We start from the raw sequence: 12,113 nt of genomic DNA, 5'->3' as shown, positions 1-12,113 counted from the left end.
GACTTCTCATTATCAGTTCTCTGCATTGCCCTTTGGCTTATCTACTGCGCCCAGAGTGTTCACGAAAGTTCTGGCTCCAGTGATAGCTTTCTTCAGGCTAAAAGGAATACAGATCTATCCTTATTTGGACGATTGCCTGATTCTGGCTCAAGGAAGGGACGAGCTTCTTCATCATCTGGAATATGTGATAGCAGTGCTAAGATGCCTGGGGTATTCTGTGAACGAAATAAAGTCCAGTCTAGTACCCTCTCAGGACATGTGCTTTCTGGGTGTAAGACTGAATACAGCATCCCAGATGGCCTATTTGACCCCGGACAAACAAAAGAATCTTTCCCTTTACTTTCATCAATTGTCTCATCAGTCCAGGCTGACTGCAAGGACAGTCCTTCAAGCCTTGGGGTTCATGGCATCTTGTATTCTGGTGCTTCCCAATGCCAAACTGCATATGAGGAAGCTACAATGGTATCTCAAAAACGTATGGACACAGCACTGCCAGGATCTGGACACTGTCATTCAAATAATACCTTGCATTCAAAAGGAATTTTTGTGGTGGGCTCAGGAATGTCACCTAAACAAGGGACTCTCTGTGACCCGGCCAGAGGCGAGTCAGATTCTAACGACAGATGCCTCAGACAAAGCTTGGGGAGCCCATCTAAATGGAAAGTGGGTACAAGACAAGTGGCCTGCCAGACTACAACATCTACATATCAACTTGAAGGAGATGTTAGCAGTCCAGTTTGCATTAATAGCTTTCAAGGATTTACTTCTTCCAGGGCAGGTGTTGATTCTAACAGACAACACAACTGTCATGTGGTACATCAACAAGCAGGGAACACATTCTTATCCTCTATGCAGGCAAGCAATGATTTTGTGGGAGACTGCTCTGTTTACAGCTACATCTTCAGGCAAGGTTTCTGCCGGGAGCACAGAACTCCTTAGCAGATGTGTTGAGCAGAAGAATTATGGATCCCCACGAGTGGAAATTGGATCCTCATGTATTTCAGAAATTGACGGTGTCATGGGGAACTCCAGACATAGATCTGTTCGCTTCTCCACTAAACCACCAGCTGCCAAAGTTTTGCACGAAAAGGTTTCATCCCACAGCTTGGAAAGTGGATGCTCTTTCTTTCAATTGGAGCAATCTTCATGCGTATGCCTTTCCACCTCTGCCTCTCCTCCCAAAGGTACTTCTAAAGGTCAGACAGGACAAGCCAAGGATGATTTTAATAGCTCCAGATTGGCCTCGACAGCACTGGTACCCATTACTGAGAAGTCTGGTGTGGGAGCCTCCATGGCCTTTGCCTTAGATTCCACACCTGTTGTCTCAGGAGGACAGTCATTTACTCAATGTCAAGCTTCACTCTCTGCACCTAACAGCCTGGCATATTCTGTTTTGAACCATAGAAGGTCTCAACTTCCACAGCAAGTTTTGAATGTTATTTTGGAAGCTAGAAGGCCTAGTACAAGGAAAGTGTATGCAGATAAATAGAAGAGATTTTTATTTTGGAGAACAGCAAAGGATTTTGATGTTTCTGAGCCTAATTTAAGTATGGCTCTTCAATATCTTACTGAGTTACTGGACAAAGGCTTGTCCTTCTCTTCTATTAAGGTTCATGCAGCAGCAATTTCGGCTCACTATGAATGTGACCCACCATTGTTTTCTCATCCTTTGTTCAAGCAATTTCTTAGAGGGGCAAAGAATATAAGACCCCCACGTAGAGCTCCTACTCCTGCTTGGGATCTCAATTTTGTGTTGGAGAAACTCACTCTACAACCTTTTGAGCCTGCAGCTACTACCGAGTTGAAATATTTATCATGGAAGACTGCTTTTTTGTTGGCCATTACCTCTGCAAGAAGGGTTTCTGAATTGCAGGCCCTTATGGCGGTTGAGCCTTTCTTAATTTTCCATAAGGATAGGGTATCTTTGCGTACTAATCCTTCCTTTATGCCTAAAGTGGTTTCTAGTGTGGCTTTAAACCAAACTATTCATTTGCCTACTTTTTATGCAAATCCCCAAAATAAAGGGGAAAAGATTTTGCACACTTTAGATGTACACAGGCAGCTGCGATATTATTTGAGCAGAACTAAAGGGTTCAGGCAGTCTCAGCAGTTTGTTTCTTTTGCTTTGAGTTCTCAGGGCAAGCCTGTGTCAAAACAAACTATTTCTAAGTGGATTGGGTTTTGCATTGCTTTCTGTTATTCCCATCATGGCAAGGAGGTTCCAGCTGGGATTAGGCCTCATTCCACTAGGGCTACTGCCACTTCGACAGCTTTTTTAAGGGGGGTGGCAACTAAAGATATTTTGGAGGCAGCTACTTGGAGTTCAGTGCATACTTTCTCTAAGCATTATCACCTTCCACTTTACTCTAAATCTAGGGCTGGTTTTGCCACTGCTATTTTACAGGGCATTTTGGCAGCTCCTGCTTCTTTATAGTTTTGCCATCCTCCCTTACCTCTGCTTTGGGATTCTACCCAAGTGTAAGGACTGCAGCAATGTGAGATGAAGAACATAGTACAGTTTTGTACCTACCATAAATGTAGATGTTCGAAGATCCACATTGCTGCAGTCCAATTTACCCTCCCTCCTTCCCCTCTGTAGTTAGAGGCGGTTGTGTGGGTTGGGTTGTATATATTGTGTATATTGTATATATGGTACATATTATTAGTGCAAGGTTGGTTGGTTGTTTGTTGTCTTTTGGTTTTGACCTTTCTTTTAGGGTCTTCTGACATCTGGGGCAAGAAAAGACTGAGGATATGACGTCGGTCATGCGCATTTGTACCCTGACGTCCTGATGTCAGTCTGATGCACCTTGACCGACGTCAGCCTTATACTTTGATATTCGGGCTGACCGAGGACAGCGGACTACCCAAGTGTAAGGACTGCAGCAATGTGGATCTTCGAACATCTACATTTATGGTAGGTACAAAACTGTACTTTTTCTTAGCTTCGTCAAAGCTCCAAGACCTTGAAAGGCACCTTTCTTCTCCCTCCAGTTAAGGACCCCACTCCTCCTTGGAATCTAACCTTTGTGTCACAGGCCCTGGTTTCTCCCCAGTCTGAACCAGCTGCCTCAGTTGATTTGCAAATTTTTATGGTGGAAGACTGTTTTTGGTGGCTATTAGCTCGGCTGAGAGGGTTTCTGAACTTCAGGCGTCATCTATTGAGCCCCCTTATTTGGTCTTTCATAAAGACAGTATCCCTTCGGACCAATATTAAAAACTCAATATAACTACTAACCAAAAACAAAAAGCGATTAAAACCATGGCAATATTTCAATCTTCTATAATAGAAAACAAGGTAGCATTGAGCACTTTCACCCCGAAGGGACGACTTCAAAACTACCAAAATGTCCACTCAGTTAATATACCATCACACATCACATGACTCCATTAATGATTCGTTAACTCCAATTCCTTTAAAAGCCTTTTTAAAAACTAAGTTTTACATAAGCTCTATAAAGGCAAAAAACACTGAACATATATATTTAAAAAGTCATGGACTGTTCCATTAAGCCAACAAACTTTTTAATTTTAATAGGCATAATAGAACGTCTCCTTCGGACCTGGTGCCACTATAACATCCAGCCTTTTCTGCCAGTACAGTTCCTTCAACAATAAATGCTCCTCTGTCACTAGTCCCTTTGGATCCTTTTTAATAATTTATAGTGAATGAATCATTAATGGAGTCTTGTGATGGTATATTAACTGAGTGGATATTTGGGTAGTACTGAAGTCCTTTCAGGGATGAAGGTGCTTAACACTATCTTATTTTCTATTAAATACGGTGGAAATATTGGCATAGTTTCCATTCATACCAACCCATCCTTGCCAAAGGTGGCTTCTGAGTCGAATATTAACTAGGTTATTAATTTGCCAGTGTTCTTCCCAAATTTCCAAAACGAGGGGGGAGTACAAGTTACATTTACTTGATGTACACAGGCAGCTGTATTTCTGTCTGCATAGAACCAAAGATTTGCTAAAATCAGATCAGCTCTTTCGTTCTCTAAGCCTCATTTGGGAAGGCCTGTTTCTAAAGTTACTCTTGCTCACTAAATTTCTTAGTGTATTTCTTTGGCCTATTGGTACAAATGTTTATCCACTGGGCCCTGTCTGGGTGCATTCCACCTGATCAGTCTACTTCTGTGGCCTTTTGGTCCAGGGTCCCTATTCATTATATTTGTTCTGCTAACCTGGTCTTCATCTCGTACCTTTTTCCCATTAGAAATTGCATCTTTCCAGGAGCAGAGCATCCTTTGACTCAGCTGTGCTCCAGAATATCCGTCCACGAGGATCTCCCCAGGTTCTAGTACTTGCCATAACGTTTCATCTGAGTTGCTTTTCATGTCTTCAACCATCCTTCCCCCTGCCTTTTTTGGACTGTGTAGTAGACTGGGCAGAAGCAGCCTGTTGGCTTTCTTGGCTTAACCTGAATCTTTGTCGCTGCCCTTTTTGGTCAGGGATACAAGGGGTTTATGCTGTAATACGGTTGGTGCTGTTCTGCAACAAACTCTTATCTGAGGGGAGGAGAGAGTGGGGCATTTTGGGTAGGGGAGGAGCTTGGATTTTGGATCAGATGCTGAAGTAAAATGGCTGAGTTGGATATGTGCTGGAACAGAGTCCCGCAGGTTGATGACCAATGAAAAGCAACAACTCTGATGGAACGCTGTGGTAACTACATAACTAGTCTTTATTGGCAGACCCAAGCAACAGACTACACTTTGGTAACTTTGAAAGCCTTGCAATACATGGAATTTCTGAAGTACATTACTGTTTTCTTTCTATATTATAGCCACTGTGTTAAAATATCTTACTACATTTCAGCCCCAATACTTTGATATTATAGGATGAATGAGTCTGGAAGGCATTGTGCACTGAAATCTGCAAGAATGCCTTACTAACAAAAGTCACATTAATTGAAACAAATTTTGGAAAAGCAGTGTGCTTACAAATATAGAAAAGTATTACTTAAATTTACTAGCTAATCCTAACAATTTTTTAGAAATAGTTTGTAGCAGTCTTTGCATCTGAATATGAGTAAAAGGTATTTGAGTCAAATTGAGTTCTAAACGAGCTTTAATGAGAAACACACACTAAAGCTCTAACAGAATAAAATTAAACATAATGTTCAAATGTCCTATTTAAAAATAGGAGTAATTATAATTTTATTAGTATAAGGTTATAAATTAGAGAAGCACACTAAAATGAAGCCTTCAGACACAACTGATACAAACACTGAGCTCCTGCCTTCCTCTGCCCCCATGTTATGCACAGGAACATGCCTCTCAAATGTTCAGATATTTGCTTTTTAGTTTTGATCTGTTCCTCAAACTTTATGGTTTTCTGGCATATCACTGAGGTTTTAAGGCACTAAATAATCAAACGCATGGAGTTTGAACCTTAATATGCTTCAGAAAATGCATGCTAATGCAAACCTTGTTCTACCCACTTTCCAAGTTTTTATAATAGCAATATTTAAAATCTGTCCCCATTTGTGGGCCACTGTTCCTCAGTCTTTGTCCAGATTTTTTTCACTAAGTTGAGAGATATGTCCATACATAGGCCTTTACTACCTGCTAAGCTTGCAGTTAGTTACTAGTGTTCTGAATAGGTACCTTATATGATTAGTGCTCTCTAACGAATAAAACACAGCTGCCAAAACACAACCTCCAGTAACTTTCTTCTCCCAGACTATAACCATCCCAAACATAATTACTGGCCTGCATTCCAGAATTAAAGCAAGAATTGCTATAAATGCAAATACATCAGTAATGCAGAACAAATCACTTGGCTACCAAAATTTCCTTAACGTAACAAACCTTGTAAATATGTACACAATCTGTCACACTGACTGTACACTCACTGTTATTCACCTCTATATAACCACTATCTAAATATGTACATAGTCTCTCTACACTGATCGCTCTTTACTCTCAACCTTGTAAGGTGTATTTTTATTGTTAAACTAGCATTTTACCTTTACCTGTAGCATCTACATAATATGGTTTTGTTATTGTTAGTGTCAGATATGCAGCTTTCAAAACACATTTCATCACCTTCATGTCTGCTTGTGGTCCATCTGCTGCACAGTTCAGATGTCTTCAAGAATTCAAATTCCACATGTGCAGAAGACAGATGTAAACAGTCTGTCTCACAGACTCACAAGACTAAAACAGTCTGTGTGACCAGACGCAAAGGGTGTTCTTGAAGAATGCCCTTAAATGTAATTTTTTTTAATTAAAAGAATTCATCTCCTGGTATTTTTTCCAGACAATATGCTGTTAAGTCTGTTTTCTGGACATTGTCCCTTAATTCTGAACAGTCGGGAAGAATACCGGGTAGTTGGCAACCCTACCCACCAGACCTCATCCTGTCACAATTCTTGGCAGTGTTCATTCTACTAGGGCCACACCTACCTTCAGTTTTCCTGAGGAGAGTTACTACTCAGGCCATATTGGAAGCAGCTACATGATCTTCAGTGGGCACTTTTCCCTAGCAACTTGAGGATTGGTTTCACAGCAGGCTGTCATGGTCATTCTGTGATTTCTTGTGCACTTTGCTTGTCCATCAGATATTAGTACCTTAACATGATTGTAGATATTGTATATTTACTGTTGCAATACTAATACCCTCTCTCCTGTATATATGGATTCTATTTGGACTGGTCTGTACCTAGTCTAGCGTTTTCACATTTCCTCAATCTTGACAGGCATTTTTTCATTAAGTGGATGGGCTTGAACTTGCAGTGCATGATCTAGACATTCTAGTAGCTGTGTATGATGCCTTTTGCTTTTGGGTTATACATGTACTATTGGTCTGGGGAGAGCAAATGTCCTAACTGTTGACCACTACAGGAGATTAATCCTGTAATTCGGCTTATACTCTATACTTAAATGTTTCCATTTCAGGGCTGTAAGCTTGGAGACTCTTGCCAACCTTCTGGTGTTAAGGTGTGAAGACTGTATATAAAATATCAGTGGATTTGGACAACGGCATGTTTTGATAATTTTTACTCTAGTTTTCATATGTAAACTGCTCACAGCCCCATATCAGCTCTGGGGGAATGAAAGGAAGTTTTTCTACTGAATGTGATTTTTATCAACTTTCCTAAATACTGTTCAGTAAAAACTGACAATTCAGTACAGTGGGACATATTTCTGATAATTCTAGTGTTATGGAAATGTGTTCAGTAGACACTACAGATTATACAATTGAAGAAAATTGGCATAGTCACTGATTAAGAAGGGTGTTTGGTGACTGCTGCAATGCTGACTTTTTTTGGAGGCATAGTTTTGTAGTAGTGAAATTGTGTTCTTGGTCAAGTAGAACAAGTTGTTTTTGTAGTTCCCTGTTGCAGTAATAACTCTCTTCTGTCTGTCTTACAGAAGTGTGATTTGCCCAAATACTGAGCATTTCACATTTCCCAGCATCCTGGCCGAAACACTCCATTTGACACTGGGGATTATAAAAGGCCGACTGTCAGTGTTCTTTTTCTGTTTTGCTATCAAAGTCCAGTGCAACTTTGCATCCATATGTTATGCTCTAAAGTCAGAGGATTTCAGTAAGTACGTGTTTGCGAAGCTTTTCTATTTTGGATAGCTGTTTGACATAAAATGCTATTTAGTGTAAAGCAAATTCCCCACTGGTATTTCCACTCTGTTTTGCTTGTGGAACACAGCACTCCTAATTGTCCCCTTTGTGCTTTTTTTCAGTTCCCAGACAAACTTTGGGCTGAAAACCTTAGAAAGGTTCTCTGGGCGGAAGAGATCACATTTGTGAGCTAGGGTCACTATGAAGGCTGTCCCTCAGCAGAGCTCTCATAAAAAAGGAAGACTTGTCAGAGGAATAAGTGTGCTGGAGGAACACAATTTTTTTGTCCAATAACCCTCCCAGGTTCTAGGTTTCTGGAGGTAAGGCACTTTGCCACCTCTTAGATGGATCCCCTGCTACTGATGTTGGGTGAGACCTCTAGGGAGACCACCATCACTAGAGCATGCCCAATTTTGTTCCAGTAGAACAGCTCCAGGCGTCAGCCTGATCTGAAGCCATTGGACAGGCATGGGCTTCTGATGCTACGGTTCTAGTCACGGAGGGAAGGGTAGAATTCCCTATTTGTGTGAAGTGCCTGGGAACCAGAGCAAGGTTGCAGATATGCCTGCAACTTGAAGCTGTTCTAACTGATGCCACTCCCAAATACAGGCCCATAGATATGAAGACTAAAGGATGGTAACTTTTCCATCCTCAGTTGTATAGGTAAGATGCAGTCCTCTCAGGTCTATCTACACAAGTTATTCAGGCTAGGTGATGAGCTCATGGATTTTGTAAGCTAGTCTGTCTTAAGAAAAATTGATCTGGGCATCTTGACTGTTCAAAAAAAAAAAGGCATTACCCCACCAAGGCAACTTTTGATTCCTTAGATTACTCTGAGGAAGAGCAGTTGGTATGTTACCAGCTTTTCAAGTGAGTCAAGGTCTTGTGGCATTATAGACACTGAAGATACCTTAGTCTTATCTTGTTCACTTGAGGACATTTCCTTTGCAGATACTTAACAGAGAATGAGTCCTTTACCTGAGAGGATTACGAATATTCTCAAGTTCAATTAGTGTTAAACTGTTGCTTTGTCTTCCCTAGTTTAAACCTTCAGCTAGTCCTCCAGTGCTAGAGATTTTGGATAATGTGGTCTATGACACATCCGTGCAGACATACTCCCAGCCCCCCTGGAAATCTGACTGCTTTTGAATGAGTCTTTCAATCCCAAAGGCACCTATATATAAACCTTGTTGCACATCCTAAAGTGGTCTCTCGGGATTCCAAAGAGGGCCCAAGGGCTTCTCTTACATGACCCCCCCCCCAATAATAGACAGCAGAGCTCTCAAACATTTTGGGGGGAAATATGCAAGTCTGTCCCCTTGCAGTGGCAGACTTGAACTGACAGTCTGATTACCAGGAATCCAGCCTGGATCAGATGAAATGTAATAAAGGTGAAGGAGGATAAGGCTATACAGAAGAAAATGCTAGATTTATGGAATTACAAGCCCATCCTGGTGGTAGTACTATACCAGCAAAGTAAAAACACACATGAAAAACACAAGGTGGAAACAATATTGAGAAAAATGCAGAGAGTTGTTGGACTGTAGCAGCTAAGACAGCAGTTGCAAAATTACTATGTACAGGATTTTGAACTCTGAGAAGAAATATAGGTTCATAGGCAAGTACTATACTATTTGCCCGATGGCATCTAAGTCTAGCCAGAATGTGTTTGCTTTTGCTGCCCCCTTAAATTAGTTCCCTTTGCCTCCTGTCCAGCAGAGCTACTGCAGTGATCCCCGGAGTAAATTTTCTGTTTCCCATCCACTCGTCAAGGTTTCTCTTGAAGACTGTTGAGGAGGCTCTGCCTAATGTAGATTGGAATCCTGTTCCAAAGTATGGGGAGTATCTGGGACTGGAATCTATCCCTCCAGCAAGTCCTATTTATCATTGTGGTGAGGTTTAGATCCCTAGAGTTTGTGGCTCTCAGGGATTTGTTTTTTTAGGTGGAGCATGTCCAATTCTGGGTTGGACATGGCCTTGTATGTCGGGCAGAGATCATCTCTGAGTAAGCGTTATGCAACAGAGTACAGCTGGACTTTCTTCAGTCGTGCTGCATAGGGCACCTGTTTAAGGCCAGTAATCCTCTTGGTGAGGTACTTCTGTGGTCTTTCCAGCTGTTGCAGGTGTCTTGTAAGGTACATCCCAAATGGGGCATTGTACTCTGATGGGTCTGATGAGTAGAGGGGCACAATAACCTTTTATTCTAGATGCGAACCCTTTTGTGATTAGGTGGTCCACATAGAAGGATTTTCTAACCACCTTGGCAATATGATAATCAAAGGAGAGATTACTATCTACTTAGGTCCCCAGATCCCTTATTACATTCCCTGTATTTAGGGGGCTACCACGTATGTGGTAGTTCGCGGGTACTTTGTTTTCTTCCAAAGTTGATGACTATACACTTTTTGGCATTTAGCTTGAGGCCATGATTTTGACACCAGGTATCCATCTCAGTGAGACCCTTCTGGAGGATGTCTGTATCAGCCGGAGAGTCAATTATAGCCTCCAGATTGCAGTCTTCTGTGAACTTAGTCAGCCGTAGTCCTCCTGTGCTTGCCTGTACCTCTGAGAAATGTACCGAACAGGAGGGTCCCAGGACTGAGCCCTGGGGGATGCCATTTGTAACCGGTTTAGAGTCTGACCTAGAGCCTGCAACTCTCACCGTGTGGGTTCTATCCATGAGCCAATTGGCAACCCATCTCATGATGTAGGGGTTTATGTTCAGGCTGGTGAGCTTGTCTATAATACCTGAATGGGGAATGGTGTCGAAAGCCTTTGCGAGGTCTAGGTAGGCTGTGAGGACCACCTTTCCCTCATCTAAAGCCTTGGTAACTGTCTCAAAGAAGTCCACCAGGTTTAGGAGGCATGGTCTGCCCTTAAAGCCAAACTGGGTAGGGTCCAACGTTTGGAGGTTCCCAATGTCTGTTAATGAGTTCCATGATGATGCACTCCATAGCTTTGCAGACCAGGGTAGTCGGGCTTATAGGGCGATAGTTCCCAGGGTCCGTTGTGGCTCCACATTTGAGGAGCAGGATAACTGTTGCTGTGCGCCACTCTATGGGTAACGTAGCCTGTAGAGAGGATGAGTTTCAACAGTGTGTTTAGGTGAAGGGTTAGTTCATTTTGGAGTTTGTGTAAAACACAGCCTGGGACACCAGTCCCATTGAAGCTGTATTTTTGGCTTTGGATAGGGCTGTTTTAATCTGTCAGGGATTGCCGGGGCTCTACATTCTTCTGGTATGATTATGGGCCATTTAGGGGGGTGAGAGGGGGTGAAGATTGCACTAAACCTGTCTGCCAGAATGTTGGCAATATCAGTCGGTTCAGTGTATTTTGTGCCATTCTGCACTAACTCAGAGCAGATCTGAGAGTTTCCACTTAGGTTCTTGACATAGCTAAAGAACGCTTTATCTTTGAGTCCTTGGCATAGGTTCATAGGTAGGTACTAGGCTATTGGCCCTAGGGCCCATAAAAGCCTAGCCAAAAAATGTACCCTGGCTTTCGCCACCCAAGAAAATTATTTTCCTGTGCCCCTGTCGAGCAGAGCCACAGAAGTGATCCCTGGGGTGAATTTCCCATTTCCCATCCAGTCAAGATTTTTCTTGAGTGCTAATGAGTAGCTCTGTTTGACATGGATAGGTAGTCTGTTCCAGAGTATGGGAAGTCTCTGGGACAGGAATCTATCCCTCCAGCATGTTCTGGTTATTGTGGTGACAAGGTTTAGGTCCCTAGAGCGTGTAGCTCTGAGGGATTGGGATTTCTTTAAGTGGAGCTTGTCCAACAGCTCTGGGTTTGACGTAGCTTTGTATGTTAGGCAGAGATCACCCCCGAGTAGGCGATATGCGATGGAGTAAAGCTGTAGTTTTTTGAGACTGTCTGCATAAGGCATCTGTTTGAGGCCAGTAATCCTCTTTGTGAGGTATTTCTGTGGTCTTTCCAGTTGTTGTAGATGTTTTGTAAGGTACATACCAAAAGGGGCGTTGTACTCTCTAATGGGTCTAATGAGTGATGAGTAGAGGGGAACAATGACCTCTTTTTTTTTTTTCTGGATGAGAATTCTTTTGTGATGAGATGAGCCACGTAGAAGGATTTCCTGGCCACTGTGGCGATGTGATTATCAAAGGAGAGACTACTTTCCATCTGTGTCCCTAGGTCTCATCACATTTTCGGCATTAAGTAGACTACCAGCTATTTTTACCAAAGTGGATGACAATACGCTTTTTGACATTGAGCTTCAGGCCATGGCTTTAACACCAGGTATCTGTCTCAGTGAGGCCCTTTTGTAGTTTGTCCACATCGTTAGGAGTTTCGATGATGGCTCCTAGTTTGCAGTCATCCAAGACACCTTCTGTGTTGGTCTGCACTTCAGAGAAGTAGATGCCAAACAGGAGAGGACCCAGGACTCTGAACCCTGTGGTACTCCACTTGTCACTGGTCTGATGTCAGATTTGGAATCCTAGTTTAGTAAACTTATCTATAATTCCAGAGTGGGGGATGGTGTTGAAAGCCTTGGCGAGATCTAGATA

Source organism: Protopterus annectens, chromosome 10.part0, assembly GCF_019279795.1.
Source record: "Protopterus annectens isolate FY-2018-M chromosome 10.part0, PAN1.0, whole genome shotgun sequence".
In the NCBI taxonomy this organism is placed as follows: Eukaryota; Metazoa; Chordata; order Ceratodontiformes; family Protopteridae; genus Protopterus; species Protopterus annectens.
The sequence above is the reverse complement of the archived record's forward strand: the minus strand, read 5'-3'. Positions refer to the sequence as shown.